Below are 18,651 nucleotides of genomic sequence, written 5' to 3'. Positions count from 1 at the left end.
AAATTTTTTGATCTGTGAAAAACAAATGTTTTTGAACATTTAAAAATTGAATGTTAAATAGTTGAAAAGTTAATGTAAAACAATATTAAAGACATTTTGATGCCAAAACTCTTAGATAAAATATTGATCTAGGGGCTGGCTGTTTAGCTCAGTTGGTGAGAACATGGTGTTATTACACCAAAGTTGAGGATTTGGATCCCCCTATAGGCCAGCTGCCAAAAAAGAAAAAAAATAGAGGGAAGGGGGGGGTGCTTTGATCTGTATCCCCACTAGAATTCTCATGGTGTCAAATTATTATCTCACCAAATAATTGCTGATTGGTTGTGCAGAAGAAGCATACTTTTAATGTAAAGACCTTATTCATTCATTTATTTATTTATTGCGCGGGGCGGGGGGGGGGGGACAGTGGAGCTCTCCAGTACTGGGATCTGAACGCATGACCTTGGTGTTTAAGGCTGCACTCTAACCAACTAAGCTTACTGGCCAGCCTTACAATAAAGACCTTGCAACACCAAAGTCATCGGTTTAGATTCTTCTACTGCCCAGCTGCCAAAAAAAAAAAGAAAGAAAGAAAGAACACTAAAGAAATCCCTAGGATCTGATGACGCTTTGCAGTGCCAGTAGTCAGACAACCAAACATGCCTTTTGATTTGTGATGCAGTATGAAGTACACTATATTACCTATGAAGTGTTCTGGTCAAAAAAGTTTAACTGGAATTTAGTTAAGTCTTTAGTCTAATTTCCCATTTATAGGAAATTCTGGGGCTAGAGCAAAAAGTTAAGTGACACCACTAGAGAAATGATTAGACAGGCCCAGAATGTGGACTGTTATAGAAGGTAAATGGCCTCATTTTTTCAAAATATCAGTGTCAGGAAGGAAAAAGGAGGTGGGGTGGGTAACTTTTCTAGATAAAAATTACCTAACAGCATAATAGCCAAATTTAGTGTGGGATCCTTCATTGGACTCTGGTTTGAAAAGCCTTCTGTAAAAGACTTGGGGAAGAGGCATTGAAGAAATTTGAATATGGACTGGAATTTAAATATTAGATAATTATTACTAATTTTATGAGCCGTGATAAGAGTGTTGTAGTTTATAGAAGAATATATTTTAATTTGTATACTGAATAGAGTTAAGTGTTATAGTGTCTCTAAAATATTTTTAAAATAGTCTGGCAAAATGTGTATGTGTGTGTGAATCATATATGGCAAAATGTTAGTGAATCTAACTGCTGTGTATATGGAAGTTCATCTTTTTTTTTCTATTTTCTATATGTTTAAAAGTATATAATAACAGTTTCGGCCCATATCATTTATACTTTAATATGAACACCATCATAGCAGTGTGTGTGTGTGTGTGTGTGTGTGTGTGTGTGTGTGTGTGTGTATCCCCACTTAATGCACTCTTTTTCATATCTTTACATTATTGTTTCTGTCAGATTTTTTGCCTCTATACTGCCACTGTTCCTTTAGTGCAGTAGTTCTTGCCATTCTGGATAACTTCACAGTAAATACCTTCTATATGTAGTAATTTGATTCTAATCTGTCATAGTTTTAGAATGAATATCTGTACTATGACTATTTTATAAAAGACTGTGGATGTTGTTAGGATTCTTAGTAGATATTTCCATGTTTCCTTGAAAAGCAAATTTTTGAAGATCACATCGTCTTTTTCATTTTCAGAATGGGAGATGTAGTCCTGGGAGAAGTGTTTATTAAATTATATAAATCATTGCATTAAAAATGTAATTACCCATATTTCATTCTTTGGTTAAAATCATCTTCATTCACTTGAAGTTTTTTACCTGGGTTATTCAGCCAAGTCTAAAAATGTAAATAGAAAAATTAGGCAGAGGATGGAATTAGTTAGATTCTTCCAGGCGCAGAATGTACAAAGCCAGAAGCATTAGTGCATGATGTATTTATTTATTTATTTTATTTGTTTCTTATTTTTATTTAATCATAATTGATTATATATATTTTGGGGGTTCAACATTGACATACGTTGATCAAATAATATTACTAGCATATATATTGTTGCATGTCATACTTGTTCTTTATGCCCCTTGTCTAATCTCTCTTCATCCCCCTCTCCCTCCCACTTCCCCCTCTAATTACCCTAGATTTCTTCTCTCCTTCTGAAAGAGTAATGGTTACTCTGTTGATTTGTTGCCTAGATGATCTGTCCAATGCTGAGAGGTGCATTCAGGTCCCCCAATATTATCGTAGAGCAGATGCTTCTTCTGTCACTCTGGAATGAGCTTTGTGGAGAGAGACATCCTCTTCTTTTCTTTGGTCTCTGCTGGTGACTCTCCTTGTGTCAGTGGACTCCAGTGGCTGGTGGACCATCTGCATGGCGGTTGTGGCATCTAGTCGCTTTTATGGCAGCCGTGTTTATTGTGGTTACTATGGTGGGCCACCCACATGGAGGTGATGTTTTTGGCATGCTCCTTACCTAGTTGGTGGTGGCAATGGCGGTGTGCCTGGTTATGGGAGAGGGTCTGGTTCATAGCTCCATGCCTCAGGACTTTGGGCGGACCCTGTGGCGCTGGCAGTGAGGGCACGATGTATTTAGAGGCATAAGCTAGGTCAAATGCCATATCACTATTCTTAGTGCTACCCAAACTTCTTATCTGCCACCCCCATCTTTGTAATTTCCCCTCCTTTAATCTGCTCTCAACTTCTGTTACATAGCTTCTCACATTATATTGTCTTTATTGTTTATATATCTGTCTGTCTTCTATCATTAGAGGAATGGTACTACATCTTATTCTTCACGAAGTCTACAGTATCTGGCAGATTTTTGAAGTCAAGGATGGGCTTAGAGCATAGACTGGAGGTAATGTCAAAGAAGAGTGAAAATGGTAAATGGAAGAGAAATTTCAGAGTTGTTTTCAGATCAGTCTTCCATTCATCATGAAAGGTTAGGCATTAGTTCGATTTCTTGCTAGTTTTGAAGAAGACTTTTAACAAATCCTGTGTTAGGTGAGTGGTTTTGAAAGTTGAGTTAATCATAATGGTTATGACCTAGGATTATTTTTAGGCACTATTTACATTAACTAAATATTCAGTAATGAAGCAGCTTTCCTCTTAAGTACAGACAGAAAACAGCAAAGCCACAACATTGTATGTCTAGAGTAATCCTAGGAATAAAGTCAAAACAGAGCTAGTTCTTTGGCATTCACTATAGTAATTGTCCTTGTGCTTATAAGGAATCGCAGATGGATAATCCCAGATGGCTTGTTCTACAGCTATGGCAGTACCTACATTCAGAAGAGAGACAAACACAAGGAGCCATATTTGTTTTGTTTTGTTTTTCTCCTTAATTTTATTTTGTCGATGTACAATGTGGTTGATTATTGTGGCCCATTACCGAAACCTCCCTCCCTCCTCCCTCTCCCCGCTCCCACCCAACAATGTCCTTTCTCTTTGCTTGTCGTATCAACTTCAAGGAATTGTAGTTGTTGTGTCTTCTTCCCCCCCACCACCAGTTGTGTGTGTGTGTGTGTGTGTGTGTGTGTGTGTGTGTGTGTGTGTGTGTGTGTGTGTGTGTGTGTGTGTGTGTGTGTGTGTGTGGTGTGTGAATTTATTTATTTATTTTTGGCTCCCACCAATAAGTGAGAACATATGGTATTTCTCTTTCTGTGCCTGACTTGTTTCACTTAATATAATTCTCTCAAGGTCCATCCATGTTGTTGCAAATGGCAGTATTTCATTCGTTTTTATAGCTGAGTAGTATTCCATTGTGTAGATCTACCACATTTCCCGTATCCACTCATCCAATGATGGACATTTGGGCTGGTTCCAACTCTTGGCTATTGTAAAGAGTGCTGCGATGAACATTGGGGAACAGGTATACCTTCGACTTGAAGATTTCCATTCCTCTGGGTATATTCCCAGCAGTGGCATAGCTGGGTCATATGGCAGATCTATCTGCAATTGTTTCAGGAATCTCCATACCATTTTCCATAGAGGCTGCACCATTTTGCAGTCCCACCAACAATGTATGAGAGTTCCTTTTTCTCCGCAACCTCGCCAACATTTATTGTTCAGAGTCTTTTGGATTTTAGCCATCCTAACTGGGGTGAGATGGTATCTCAGTGTAGTTTTGATTTGCATTTCCCAGATGCTGAGTGATGTTGAGCATTTTTTCATGTGTCTGTTGGCCATTTGTATATCTTCCTTAGAGAAATGCCTACTTGGCTCTTTTGCCCATTTTTTAATTGGGTTGCTTGTATTTTTGTTGTAAAGTTGTTTGAGTTCCTTGTATATTCTGGATATTAATCCTTTGTTAGATGTATATTTTGCAAATATTTTCTCCCACTCTGTTGGTTGTCTTTTAACTCTGTTAATTGTTTCTTTTGCTGTGCAAAAGCTCTTTAGTTTCATATAATCCCATTTGTTTATTTTTCCTTTGGTTGCCCGTGCTTTTGGGGTCATATTCATGAAGTCTGTGTCCAGTCCTATTTCCTGAAATGTCTCTCCTATGTTTTCTTTAAGAAGTTTTATTGTTTCTGGGTGTATATTTAATTGTTTAATCCATTTTGAGTTGACTTTAGTGTATGGTGAAAGGTTTGGGTCTAGTTTCATTCGCCTGCATATTGATATCCAGTTCTCCCAGCACCATTTGCTAAAGAGGCAGTCCCTTCCCCAGTGTATAGGCTTGGTGCCTTTGTCAAAGATCAGATGGCTGTAGGTGTGTGGATTGATTTCTGGATTCTCTATTCTATTCCATTGATCAGTGTGTCTGTTTTTATGCCAGTACCATACTGTTTTGGTTATTATAGCTTTCTAGTATAGTTTAAAGTCAGGTAGTGTTATGCCTCTAACTTTATTTTTTTTTGCTCAGAACTGCTTTGGCTATGCGTGGTCTTTTGTTATTCCATATAAATGTCTGGATAGTTCTTTCCATTTCTGAGAAAAATGTCTTTGGAATTTTGATGGGGATTGCATTGAATTTGTATATCACTTTGGGTAGTATGGACATTTTCACTGTGTTGATTCTTCCAATCCAAGAGCATGGGATATCTTTCCATCTTCTTGTATCCTCTCTAATTTCTCTCAGCAGTGGTTTGTAGTTCTCATTATAGAGATTTTTCACATCCTTGGTTAACTCAGTTCCTAAGTATTTTATTTTTTTGGTGGCTATTGTAAATGGGCAGGCTTTCTTGATTTCTCTTTCTGCATGTTCACTATTGGAGAATAGAAATGCTACTGATTTTTGTGTGTTGATTTTGTATCCTGCTACTGTGCTGAAATCATTTATCAATTCCAAGAGTTTTTTTGTAGAGGTTTTAGGCTGTTTGATATATAGGATCATGTCATCTGCAAACAGGGACAGTTTGACTTCATCTTTTCCAATCTGGATGCCCTTTATTTCCTTCTCTTCTCTCATTGCTCTGGCTAGTACTTCCAACACTATGTTGAATAGGAGTGGTGAGAGTGGGCATCCTTGTCTAGTTCCTGTTCTTAAAGGAAAAGCTTTCAGCTTTTCCCCATTCAGGATGATATTAGCGGTGGGTTTATCATATATGGCTTTAATTATGTTGAGATACTTTCCGTCTATGCCTAACTTATAGAGGGTCTTTATCATGAATGAGTGTTGAATTTTATCAAATGCTTTTTCAGCATCTATAGAGATGATCATATGGTCCTTGTGTTTGAGTTTATTAATATGGTGTATCACATTTATTGATTTGCGTATGTAGTACCAACCTTGCATCCCTGGGATGGATCCCACTTGATTGTGTTGAATAATTTTACGTATATGTCGCTGTACTCTGTTTGCTAGTATTTTATTGAGGATTTTTGCATCTGTATTGATCAAGGATATCGGCCTGTAGTTTTCTTTTTTGGTTATATCTTTACCTGGTTTTGGTATCAGGATGATGTTTGCTTCTTAGAAAGAGTTTGGGAGATTTGCGTCTGTTACAGTCTTTAGGAATAGTTTGTAAAGAATCAGTGTCACTTCCTCTTTGAATGTTTGGTAAAATTCTGCTGTGAATCCATCTGGTCCTGGGCTTTTCTTTGTTGGGAGCTTTCTGATAACAGCTTCAATCTCCATTATTGTTATTGGTCTGTTCAGATTTTCTACATCTTCATGGCTCAGTTTTGGGAGCTTGTGTGTGTCCAGAAATTTATCCATTTCCTCCAGATTTTCAAACTTGTTTAGTTGTTTATAGTAGTCTCGAATGATTGCTTGTATTTCAGATGAATCAGTTGTAATATCACCTTTTTCATTTCTAATTTTTGTTATTTGAATCTTCTCTCTTCTTTTTTTTGTTAGCCATGCTAATGGTTTGTCAATTTTATTTTTTTAAAAAACCAACTTTTTGATTCATTGATCTTTTGTATTGTTTTTTGGGTTTCAATTTCATTAAGTTCTTCTCTGATCTTAATGATTTCTTTCCTTCTGCTAACTTTAGGTTTGGATTGTTCTTGTTTTTCTAGATCTTTAAGGTGAAGTGTTAGGTTGTTCACTTGCCATCTTTCCATTCTTCTGAGGTGAGCATTTAATGCAATAAATTTCCCCCTTAATACTGCTTTTGCAGTATCCCACAGGTTTTGGTATGATGTATCATTATTTTCATTAGTTTTAATAAATTTTTTGATTTCCTGCTTGATTTCTTCTTGGACCCATATGTCATTAAGTAAAATGCTGTTTAATTTCCATGTGTTTGTATAGTTTCCAGAGTTTCATTTGTTATTAATTTCTAGTTTTAATCCATTATGGTCTGAGAAAATACATGCGATAATTCCAATTTTTTTGAATTTGTTGAGACTTCATTTGTGACCTAATATGTGATCTATCCTGGAGAATGATCCATGTGCTGATGAGAAGAATGAATATTCTGAGGTTGTTGGATGGAATGTTCTGTAGATATCTGCCGATTTCAATGGGTCTATAGTATTGTTTAGATCTTGTGTTTCTCTACTGATTCTTTGCCTAGATAATCTGTCCAATATTGACAGTGGGGTGTTTAGGTCCCCTGCTATTATGGTATTAGTGTCTATTTCCTTCTTTAGGTCTAATAGATTTTGTTTCATAAATCTGGCTGCTCCAACATTGGGTGCATGCATATTTATGATTGTTATGTCTTCTTGATGGGTCAGTCCTTTTATCATTATGCAGTGTCCCTCATTGTCTCTTTTTATGGTTTTTAGTTTAAAGTCTATTTTGTCAGATATAAGAATAGCTACTCCAGCTCGTTTTTCTTTTCTGTTTGCATGGTAAATCTTTTTTCTTCCTTTCACTCTTAGTCTGTGTGAGTCTTTATGGGTGAGGTGGGTTTCTTGAAGGCAGCATATAGTTGGGTCCTTCTTTTTAATCCAGTCAGCCAGTCTGTGTCTTTTGATTGGGGAATTTAAGCCTTTTACATTAAGAGTTGTTACTGAATAGTGTTGATTTATTCCTAGCATTTTATTGATTGTTGTTTGGTTGTCTTAGATGTCTTTTGTTCCTTGCTTTCTGATTTACTGTTTATTTTCTGTGTTTGTTGGTTCCTTAGGTTGTAGATAGCCTTTTTTTTGTTTGTTTTCTCTTCATGAATGCCATTTTTATTATACTAGTGGGTTTTGATTTTTCTTGGGTTTTTTTGGCAGTGGTAGTTATTTTTCAGGAACCAAACCCAGTACTCCCTTGAGAATTTCTTGTAAGGGTCGTCATGTGGTGGTGAACTCCCACAGTTTTTGTTTGTCTGAGAAATATACTATTTGCCCTTCATTTCGGAAGGATAGCCTCGCAGGGTAGAGTATTCTTGGCTGACAATCTCTGTCTTTTAGTATTTTGAATATATCATCCCATTCCTTTCTAGCTTTTAGGGTTTGTGATGAAAAGTCTGATGTTAGCCTGATTGGGGCTCCCTTATAGGTGATTTGACGCTTCTCTCTTGCAGCTTTTAAGATTCTCTCTTTGTCTCTGAGTTTTGCCAATTTGACTCTATAACATGTCTTGGAGAAGACCTTTTTGGGTTGAATATGTTTGGAGATCGTTGAGCTTCCTGGATCTAAAGATCTGTGATTTTTCCTATACCTGGGAAGTTTTCTGCCACTATTTTGTTGAATATGTTTTCAATGCAATCTCCTTTTTCCTCTCCTTCTGGAATACCCATGACTCGGATATTTGAGCGCTTAAGGTTGTCTGATATCTCTCTCAGATTTTCTTCAATGCCTTTGATTCTTTTTTTTTTTTGTCTGCTTGTGTTATTTCAAACAGCCCATCTTCAAGTTCAGAGGTTCTCTCTTCAACTTCCGCAAGCCTGTTGGTTCAACTCTCCGTTGTGTTTTTTATTTTGCTGAATAACTTCTTCAGTTCAGCAAGTTCTGCTACATTTTTTTTCAGGACATTGATTTCCTTGTACATTTCCTCTTTCAGGTCCTATATACTTTTCCTCGTTTCATCATGATGTCTGGCTGAGTTTTCTTGTATCTCATTCAGTTTCCTTAGAATTATCACTCAAAATTCCTTGTCAGTCATTTCAAGGGCTTCTTGTTCTATAGGATCTAGAGCTTGAGATTTATTATCATTTGGTGGTGTACTTTGATTTTTCGTATTTCTGGTATCTTTTCTTTGATGTTTATTCATTGTGGCAGGGGGTTTCACAGTCCACAGGTTTGACACTATTGACTGACTAAGATGTTGCTGTGGTTGCCAATTTGGTATGGCTACCTCAGTGACTCCCTGTTCCTTGCGCTCTGGCCCGGGCTGCTGGGATGCGCCAAGGCACTGCAGAGCGTGTGGTCTCTGCAGAGCTGCCCCTTCCCCTGCAGGATGTCTCCCTGCTCTGTGCACTCTAGGCCGGGCTTGGGATGGAGCCGGGTGGCGGCGGTGAAGCCTACCTGCTGCTGGATCGCGCGGTGGTGGCCCCCGACAGGGTGTGTGGACTCTACGGAGCTTCTGTCTCCTTTGCTGGATGACTGTGCTCCTTACACATTGGGCCGGGCTGCTGGATTGCAGGGCAGCAGCGTGGACCCTGTGGAGCTCCCGCCTCCCCTGCCAGACTTCTCCCCACTCTGTGTGCACTGGGCTAGGCTGGGAATGAAGCCAGGTGGCGGCGGAAGCCTACCTGTTGGATCACGCAGTGGCAGCCCCACGGGGCGTGTGGTCTCAGCGGAGCTTCTGCCTCTCCCACTGGACGTCTCCCTGTCTCGGCCACGGGTTGATTCACTTCCAGCTCCAGGGACGGGCGGGTGGGGGAAGGGGGTCAGAAGCCGCGGGCACCGCTGCAGCCCAGGGTGACACACGCCAGCTCAGGCCTCCATGTTTCCACGTCTGCGGCTGCGATGCAGGCCGCTGCACACCAGCAGTTTGCACGCGGGTTGGGGGAAGATTCCTGGTTCTCGGCAGGGTAAAGACACCCTTTCGAAGCCATTCCTTTGTGTCGATTCCGCTACAGCTGCATCTGGCGCGGGCCTCAGGTTGCTTCTACTCGTGGCGGAAAAGCGGCAGGCAGCTCTCCTCTTGCCATCTTGACCTCCACTTTTGAGGAAGGAGCCAGCGGATCAGCCCGATCGCAGTGGCTCCCTGCAGCGCCAGCCCCGGTCGCATGCAATCCAAGGAGCCATATTTGAAGCGAGCCTTCATTAAGGCATCAGGCAGGGAATACTTCATCTGAGTCATATTGTAGTTTAGCTTTTCTGCATGGTTGACATTAACAGAAATAAACTACAGGGTTAATTTTTTTTTAAGTTTTATAAACTTAAGTCTTGTGAAGTTTGAAGCTCTTGATGAATGGAAAAACAATGAATTCAATTTAGAAGTAAAATTCTGAAAGTTAACAAGTGCAACTATTGCTTCTGTGGAAGTTCATGTTTCATTTACAGCAATCAGTAGAAGACACTGAGTACTTAGTTATCTCACCAAATACTTGGCATTAGGTCATGTTTATGTATAAATCATGGCCTTTCAAGAGAACTGAAGAACATTTGTGCACAGCACTCATTTTTTTCCAGTATACTTTGAGGTATAATTTATATACAATAAAATGCACAGATTTAATATGAAGAGTTTGATCAGTGTTGACAAATGTATACCCTTGTTATTAACACCTCAATCAAGATAAAGAACATTTCTCTCAATCCAGGACACCCTTTGTGCCCCTTTCTAGTCATTCATCACTCTTGCGTACGCTGGCAACCACTGTTTTGATTTCTTTGTGAGCAAAGGTTATTTTTACCTACTTTAGAACTTCATATAATGGAATCATATAGTAGCACTCAATCGCACACCATTGTTTTTATGGTATAATTATTTATGAGTTCAGCTATTGTGAGATAATGTACAAGGGTATTTCAGAAAGTTCACAGAAAAATAGAATTAAAAGGCAACAAAAAAATCTTTTCATGAACTTTTTGAAGACTTCATATGTAGTATATTTTGAAGATATTAAGTAATATAGTTGAGAAGCCTTTGAAAAAACTAGCTTCTGAGCTTTGAAGTTCTGATCCTTTCATCACTATTTATTGTGACACATAAATAGATCTTTACGTTTAAAAATTGCATGTAATTTAGGGTTGAATTATATTACACTTTTAAATAAAACCAGTTCTTGGTTGCTAGGTAGAAGATGACACAAGTGAAGGAGTGTATCAGAACATTAATGGTTACTAAGATTACTCTAACCTCTGTGTTTCACTGAAGACTTCTGGTTTATTGTGATTACTGTGTGCCAGACATAGTTGTTTCATTTAATCTTTGTAACACCCATCAAGTTAGATACTATTATTCCGATTTTTAGAGACAAGAGGGGAAAAAAGTTATTATTCCTGTTTTACAGATGAGAAAGTAGACGCACAGAGGTAAAATGACTTGCCTTGGTCCACATAGTAAATTGTGCAACTCTGTACAACCTCTGAACTCTCTCTGAGACCTCTCTCTCTGTGGAACTCTCAGCACTCAGCTCCCCAAAAGTTGCTTTTGCCAGGCCCTGTGGCATCTTGTCCTACACATGCACAATTTAAGATTGGGCAAGACCTAAGTGGAAATCCTACACAAATTTCTGAAGATTCTTCTAATCCCTCCTCTCTAAACCCTGCCATCTCGAATTCCAGCTGCTTTATTACAAGGCCTGCACTCTGATCTCTATTTCTTCCACTCAGGAAGACCAGTAATCTCCTTGGCCTCCCCCTTCCCTGCTGCAGTTTGGAAATCATATCGAGCAGAAGGGGTGAATATGAAGTTCATTTTATGTGTTTCCCTTTCCTGAAGATCTCAGCCCTGTACTTTCTGTTGCCCAATGCCTGCAAATAGTTGTATCGTATGTTGTGTCCAGTTCTATAGTCTGTGGGAGGAAAACAAGTCCTCTACCAGTTATTCCCCTCCTTTTAAAAGACCAGTTGGTTTCGACAAACATTTAATCATTTTCTTCATGAATATGTGGCTAGATGGCACAATTCACTGCATCATCTTTCCCATTTTAGAGCAATTAATTTTCAGTTATTGCATGTTTTCTGAAAGATTATTCTATTGTGATGGTTAAAACAAAATGTACTAAATGGTGATATTATACTCTATACCTCTCAAATACATAAGATTTAGATGTGAAATTTATTATTATATTTCTACATGGCAATAATAAATTTATTTTGGACTCTTTCGCTTAGCATAGTTCTATAGTAGTTTTTTTGTTCGTTGCTTAATTTTGAATACTGGTTCCTAAATTCTAAATAGTTCTATACATCATCATATACTGTTATATTGCTTTCCCCAAAAGAACAAATTAATTAATAATGCCCTCATTTTTTACACTTATGTGTTTTTTTTTTTTCCTTTGGTGGCTGGTCAGTATAGGGATGAACCCTTGACCTTAATGTTATAACACCTTGCTCTATCCAACCGAGTAATTATTATAGTCTCTACTTGGTATATTATTTTTGAGAATTATTGTTTTCTCTATTGTTATTCTTGTTTATAAAATAAAACTTCTAAAATAGTTTGAATCTATTTTTGAACATTATTCAATTTATTCTTTTAATCTTTTTTGTTTGTCTTTTAAAAAGCAACATTGTTGCTTTGTTATATGTATAGTAATCTGATAGGAAGATATATAATTGAAAAAAGTAACGTGGAACTGTATGTATTATGCTCCCTGCCAGTTGTGTAAATATGTTATGTATATGTGTGTATGAATGTGTGTTGATTATCTTCTCAGGGCAATACTCAAGTTACCTCTGAAGAAAGACAAAAAGACACAGGGATACTTTTCACAGTGCCCTTTTGTGTTTTTTAAAATTTTTTAACCACGTACATTTATTGAAGATAAAAAAATAAAATGTAATTAAAATAAATCTATTATATATCATCATTACCCCTTAAACTTTTAAAATTTTTTATTTTTATAGGTAATTCATACAGTATTCTTTAATAGGTAAGTGCTTTTTCTTCACTGTATCTTGGAGAACAGTCCATATCAGTATATAAAACTGTCTCATTCTTTTAAACAGTTGCAAGATAATCTTTTATATATAGATGTGTACCATATTTAATTGACCTCTTGTGGATGAAAATTAAGGTTTTTTCCAATCATTTGCCATTTAATACAATAGTAAGTTGTTATCTTACATAGTTCTTTTTATAAAAGTATGAATGCATCTAGAAGTAGAACTGCTGGGTAGAAGAGGATATGCGTTTAGAATTTTAATAGATTTTTGCTAAATTGCTCTCAATATAGGTTGTATTAATTTTATTCCCACTAACATTGTTTTGAGAGTTCCTGTTTCCCATAATCTAGCCAGTAGTTTTATCATACCTTTGGTTCTCTGTTGATCTAACAACTGGAAATGATTATCTTGTTGTATTTATAATTTTTCATTTATCTTATTATGAAGTTCAGCACCTTTTCATGTGTTTAAAAGCTATGTTTAATTTTTTTTCTTTGTGTATGTGGTTATTTTCCTATAAATGTTGTGTTTACTCTCTTAAGTTTTTGCTTATAAATTTTATTTACAGTCAATCCTCATTATTTATGGATTTCGTATTTGCAAATGCACGTACTTGCTAAAATTTATTTGCAGTCCCCAAATCAGTACTCTCAGTACTTTCATGTTTATTTGTGAACATGCATAGAGTGGTGGAAATTTGAGTACCTGACACAGACATTCCCAGCTAGGATTGAACAGTGCTCTGTTCTCTTGTTTCAGCTCTCATCCTATAAACAAATGTCCTTGTCAAAAGCAGTTTTCTTAGTGCCACAATTTTTGCATTTTTGTGCCTTTGTGATCTTGCTGTTTAAAATGGCCTCCAAACATTGTGCTGAAGTGCCAGCTAGTATTCCTAAGAGCGAGAAGGCTGTGATGTGCCTTATGGAGAAAATACATGTGTCAGATGAATTTTGTTTGGGCGTGAGTTATATTGCTGTTGGGTGTGACTTCAATTTAATTAATCAATAAAATATATTAAATAATTTGTCTTCAAACATAAACACACATAAAACAAGATTGAGTATTGATGGGCTGATGAAAATGTGACCAGAAGCTTGCAAGAATCTAACCTGATATTTCTTCTAGGAGCAGTGGTTAAGTATTACCTAATTCAGTGTTTGTGGCAACTGTATAGAACATAACTATCTCAAATAACAAGAAATTGATTGTATTCCTTTTCAAGTTAATTTTCAATTTACAAAAGTAAGAATAAAGGGATATTGAAAACTAACTTTGTTAGCAGTTTTAATGAGAATTCAAATATAGCAAGCCCAATTTTTTATTACATTTTCCCAGTTTTGAATTTATATGTATATCTGAATACATCCTTTGAATGCAGCTGTTCATTAGCTGTTATACACAAACGTAGAACATATCTATCTTATAAATACTGATTCCAGATTTCAAATACATCTCTACTATGTTCTAGCTTATCACTACTTTGTTTCTTCTTCATGTACTCACTTTGTCAAAATGCAGTACGTTTGAAAACTTCAATGGCTCATAATTTCATTGAAAAGATAGATGATGGCTATCTTCTTTGTTCCATAACAGCAGAACATGTTCACTTTTACGTTTATAAATACCAATTAGAATGATCTGCTCAATGGCTTTTTCATTTCTATATCATTTTTTACCTTCTAGTTATTTTGTATACACATCTATCTTTCATATTTGTCCACTTATAAACTATGTCAAGTAAATTCTAGTGCAAAAGAATAAAAGATGAAAGAATACTGTCACATCCTTTTAGCAGAATGGCATAATACAGATTTTTATCACAAAATATTTTATGATAGTTTTTTCTGTTGAATGACTAATCAAATTAGACTACTATATTTCCTTTTTGTCTTTAGAAATATATGAGTTCTTAAGTTTGAGAAAAGTCATCTAAGTAGGATATATCATCTGAAAACTCCGTTTGAGGTTTTGTTTTTCACCACCATTATTAATCTAGAGCAAGGATCAACAAAGGGTTAGATAGTGAATATTTCAGTCTGTGGTTTTCCTGCTGCTGGTCTAGATGTTGCTTTCTGTCTCTTTAATTAATCTTATGATTGGTTTAATAATTATGAAATTTCTTCCTCTGTCAATTTTCTTCTCTTTGCTATTATGTGAAATAGATAATTTTTGTTAATTTTGTGCGGAGTTTTTGGCCGCTGGCTGGTATAGGGATCTGAACCCTCAACATTGGTGTTAGAAGACTTTGCTCTAACCAACTGAGCTAACCAGCCAGACCATCTCTTTGCTATTATGGACAGGAAATGAAAAATTCTGAATTGTTGACTGTTTTCAAGGAAAGATTAGTTCCTACTGGTCTGTTTATTAAAATGAATATTTTAGGATCATAAATTTTCCTTTTAGTGTTTTTGTTGTATTCTGTATGTTCTCTTACATAGAGTTCTTATCATCATTTTCTAGATATTTCAAAATTTTGAGTTTTGTTTTCAACTCTAGAAGGGTTTAATATTATAATTTCTAGGTGGTTAGGTTTAATTTGTAGTTTTTTTATATTGTAGTAAGAGAATATTTTTTGTACTGCTAGAATTACTGTTTAAAAATATTTTAACACGGGCTGGCCCTGTGGCTCACTTGGGAGAGTGCGGTGCTAGTAGCACCAAGGCCGTGGGTTCCGATCCTATATAGGGATGGCCGGTGTGCTCACTGGCTGAGCATGGTGCAGACCACACCGTGCCGAGGGTTGTGATCCCCTTACTGGTCAAAAAAAAAATATATATATATTTTAACACAATTTTGATCATTGTTTTGTAATATGTTTTAAATTCTAGTAGGACAGATCAAATATCAGTACTCCTTAAAAATTTTGTTAAAATTAGTATTACATGTTTTTACATTCACATATTTTTATTCTTTGTATTCTATACAAAAATGTTACATATTTTTATATTTGTATTCTAGTTTTATTAATCATGATGATTGTATTACTATACATGTTCTCTCTATGATTTTATGAGAAAATAGGTTTTATATTTTGTAATTATATCTAGATTTTTTTTTCTTTCAAATTCAGGTACAGCTTTCTCCTAAGGAGAATGATATTTTGATGTTCCATGGTTGATATGAACGAAAGTTTCATCATTTTCTTCATGGACACTTGGTGGGGTGGCACGATCATCTATCTGCATTGTTTTCCCTTGTTGCATGTGTTCCGTGCTTAAGTAGCCAGCGAACTGTCTTTAGGGAATTATCAGCTTGAATAACAACAATGGAAATGTGAGTGATTAAAAGGAACTCAAGGTCACAAAAAATTCAGTCTTTCAAAATTGCCATTGAGTACGTTTGTATATTGTAACTTCCTTAGTAAGTATGTTAATCTTTTTATTAATTCCTATAAAAATAAATGAAAAAACTTTTTGACACCTCGAATATATGAATTTATTCCTTGGAATATATAGGGTGAGGTTGAGTCTCTCTAAAGATGTAGAAAGAAAATTACTCAGGCTTATTTGGGTGAAGAGTAGTACTATAAAGATAGAACCAATTGTTAAACAGTCTTACTGATAACCCACGGTTAGGGATCAAAGAAAGGCTAGCTGGAGCTTAGTGTCACAAGGACTGGACCAGCCAGTCAGGAACCAAGGCTGCATTCTGTTTCGCAGGAGTCATGTCATTCTCTTCTCTACACTTTCTCTTGTTTGTCTGTCTGTCTGTCTCTCTGTCTACTTGTCCGTCTCTCCTGGCTTCCTCTATGTCGTTACCATGCGCATTGCCTAACACAGTTGCCCAAGCCATTCTCTCTACCTCATGACCTTTCAGTTACTTTCACCATCTCAATTTGATTATTGTTTCTGTTTAGTGTAGGGATTATTAACTGTGCACCCGGGATTCTTCCTAGTCCATTTAGCTGTGGAGAAAGAGGTTAGTTTTAAGTGCTATTCCTTTCAGAGATTTTGGCTGGGAAAACTAAATTGATAAGCTCCACATGTGCCTAGCATATTAGTAGCTGCCCAATACATATTTGTTAAATAAATGAACATTTAGTGTCTGGTAAGTAATCTTTGCTGAATGGTATGTTCTATGCTTTAAGCTTTCTTATACAGGGTGAGTGGAGTTTTATCATATTTCATGATACTAGGCCAATATTTTATACATTCAGCATTGGCTATGTATGTGGCAGACTACATTTAATTATGGAGGTAGTTGATTTACTTTCTAAGATACCTTTGGATTTTTGCCTTCCTTAATACCTAACACACTTGGACTGTGGTTGTAGGTTTGGGAAAATCATTTATTCTAGCAAATATTTATTCAACTTATTCTATGTGCTAGGCACTTTCTAGGTGCAACTAGAAGGAGTACCTCCCAGGTAAAGGAGATGACAAGTGCAAAGGCCCTAATACAAAAGTGTGTTTGGCATGTTCAGGGAACAGCAAGGAAGTCAGAGTAGCTAGAGTTAGAAGTAAGGAGGAGAGATTAAGGAGATTGGGGTAAGAGAGGTAGCCAAGGGTTGGGCCATATGTAAGCCATTGTAAGGTCTTCAGCATTTACTTTAAGCTGGGAGTCGATTGGAAGGTTTTGAACCACAGGTATAGCATGATCTGACTTATAGAAAGAACCTTTTGATTACTATGTTGAAAATACACCATAGTGTTTTCAAGGGAACTAGTTAGGACCAGTGGGTAGTCGTGGTTGAATCTCAGTGTATTTTGCAAGTGGAACTACCAGGATTTGCCAGTAGATTGCATGTGGGGTATAAAAGAGAGGAGCCGAGGATGACTCGAAGGCGTCTGGCCTAAGCAATTGGAAGAATAAAGTTGGAATTTAAAGAGATGGAGGTCTTCATAAAGAGTACTTTTGTGGAGGGGAAAAATGGGAGTTAGGTTTTGGACATGTGAAATTTGAGATGCCCATTAATAGGAATTAGATATGAATAAAGAGTTCAGGGGAGAAGTCTAGGCTAGAAGTGAAAATGTAGAAGTTGGTATAGACATGGAATTTAATGCCATTCAACTGGATGAGATAGCCGAGGAAGTACATTTAAATAGAGAAGATGTCAGAGGAGAACTCTGAGGTATTCCCAGTGGTTAGATATCCAAACCCAAAAATGGTTGTTTCTGAACTTACAGTAGTAGCATCATGAATTTATTTGTTTGTTTATTTGTTTTTATTTTTGGCAGCTGGCCAGTATGGGGAATCCAAACCCTTGATCTTGGTATTATTAACACTGTGCTCTACTGAGCTAACCAGCATCACGAATTTAGAATGGTCTTCTGGTTATTCAGAAAACTGCTACTTAAGTAGGTGTGAAATTCTGGATACTGACATAGATGGAAACACATGTTAAATGTAACACCTTGAGCAATATGAAGTCACTAAAGAGAGAAAATATGTTCCCCCTGAGTAGAGTGGACTCAGGAAAATTCTAAGTCCATTATAACATCTGTTGAACTCTCAAAAGCCTCTGGAATAAAAGCATTTTTCCCTAAATTCTATTTCTTCTTCACATTGGTAATGGATAAAAGGTGTAAGTAAACTCTGTTATACCAACACTAGTTAAATATTCAAAACAGGTCCTACAAGCATTAAGGACTATCTCTTGGCCCAGAAAAGATTCATCTGGATCCTCTGTTAAAGTCAGTTGTGGGCTGGCCTGTGGCTCACTTGGGAGAGTATGGTGCTGATAACACCAAGGCCATGGGTTTGGATCCCCTGTGTAGGGGTGGCTGGTTAGCTTACTTGGGAGAGCGTGGTGCTGACAACACCAAGTCAAGGGTCATGATCCCCTTACGGGTTATCTTTAAATAAATAAAGTCAGTTGTTTCACCTATGTGCAAAACTAATTCATTCCTTAAGTTAGCCATTACTTATACAAATTTAACTGTCTCCCTTGGCTTTGATATAGATCATTGCACCTTTCCCCAACCCCTTCCCTGTTGACCCTGAGTAATGGAGGGTTAGCTGTATAAACTTTATATTTTTGTTTTGTTTTTGGCAAATGGCCAGTATGGGGATCCGAACCTTGACCTTGGTTTTATCAGCACCTTAATCTAACCAGCTGAGTTAACCAGCCAGCCCAGTACTGGTAATGATCTTAAGCTCAGTGATGAATATGCAGGGTTTTTTTATTACAAGCCTTACACATTTTATAAATATTCTTTTTGTGTGCAATATTTAATAATATGTTTTGGAGGGCTGGCTGGTTAGCTAAGTTGGTTAGAGCATGGTATTGATAACACCAAGGTCTAGGGTTTGATCCCTGTACCAGCAAGCAAAAAT

The 18,651-nt window shown here is 36.8% G+C and overlaps 1 protein-coding gene across 3 annotated transcripts in view; it reads left to right on the top strand.

Moving 5' to 3' along the window:
• Positions 1 to 15,777, top strand: part of LOC134369972 (survival of motor neuron protein) — a 35,632-nt gene extending 19,855 nt beyond the window's left edge. Inside the window, exons 8-9 of one of the 3 annotated variants that reach the window (XM_063086849.1) lie at positions 12,337 to 12,362; positions 15,446 to 15,777. The gene's annotated coding sequence lies outside the window, so the exon portion shown is untranslated. The remainder of the gene's footprint in view (positions 1 to 12,336; positions 12,363 to 15,445) is intronic. The other 2 variants (XM_063086847.1, XM_063086848.1) reach the window with 2 other exon arrangements.
• The last annotated feature ends 2,874 nt before the right edge of the window (positions 15,778 to 18,651 follow it).

The sequence above is a fragment of the Cynocephalus volans genome, chromosome 2, assembly GCF_027409185.1.
Source record: "Cynocephalus volans isolate mCynVol1 chromosome 2, mCynVol1.pri, whole genome shotgun sequence".
NCBI lineage: Eukaryota > Metazoa > Chordata > Mammalia > Dermoptera > Cynocephalidae > Cynocephalus > Cynocephalus volans.
The sequence above is the reverse complement of the archived record's forward strand: the minus strand, read 5'-3'. Positions and strand labels throughout refer to the sequence as shown.